The sequence below is a fragment of the Telopea speciosissima genome, chromosome 3 (genome assembly GCF_018873765.1).
Source record: "Telopea speciosissima isolate NSW1024214 ecotype Mountain lineage chromosome 3, Tspe_v1, whole genome shotgun sequence".
Taxonomy (NCBI): Eukaryota; Viridiplantae; Streptophyta; class Magnoliopsida; order Proteales; family Proteaceae; genus Telopea; species Telopea speciosissima.
Window position 1 is genome coordinate 57,803,300 of NC_057918.1, and position 843 is coordinate 57,804,142.

The following is an 843-nucleotide window of genomic DNA, read 5'->3' on the forward strand; positions in this document are numbered from 1 at the left end:
ATTTTTTTGGGTTAAATACACATACCCTCTAAAATGCACCTAATATTCCTCATGCCCCCTACGGTTATGACAAGTCCACACGTACCTTTTGAAAATTTCATGTACCATCCTTTCTTTAACCCTCTAAAGCCTTAAGCCACACCAGGCTTTAAATGCTAAAAAATACCAAACTACCTTTTTTTGTTTCTTTCTATTTTTCCTAAAATTTGAAAATGCTTAATTGTCTTGACATTTTTTGCTAAAATTTGAAAAGACCAAAATGCCCTCATCTTCCCCAAATCATCATCTTCTTTTATATTGTAGATAGCCAATACCATCACCATCACCACCACCACCACCACCGCCACCACTACCACTACCACTACAACCATCCACCATTAACACCATCACCACCGTGAAGCCCCACCTCCAGCCCCACCTCCAACTCCTTCACCTTTACCAGTTCCACCACCGAGTCCCCCTCCCTTGCCTATTCCCCTGCCTTGCCTATTCCTCCACCAACACTGCCACCCTTACCATTGAAAAGGTAAGGGCGATGATTATAGAAAAATTCTTGAATGCCACCGCCATGACATGACAGACGCCTAACACCCATAGAATATGAGCACCACTGAAATTTTCATTATTTTAAAAATATTTGTGCCTTTGTTTTTTTAATTTTTTGTAAAAATTGCAATATTAGAAATATTTACTTTACGAGCAAGATGATCAGCTACAGTCGAAGCACTCTTCCAATTCCACAAAGGCTAGGCTTACCAAGACATCCGCGTTGGTATAGGAGACGGTTGCTAGGATAAGGCTGTTGATATACTTCTGCAAATAATTTTAATCTTCTCATCAATA

The 843-nt window shown here is 39.9% G+C and overlaps 1 non-coding gene across 1 annotated transcript; it reads left to right on the forward strand.

Annotated features, from left to right (window-relative positions):
- Window positions 1-528: 528 nt before the first annotated feature.
- On the forward strand, window positions 529-609 carry LOC122657167. The gene has a single exon (XR_006332241.1). It is a non-coding gene; the product is annotated as a small nucleolar RNA snoR8a (small nucleolar RNA).
- The last annotated feature ends 234 nt before the right edge of the window (window positions 610-843 follow it).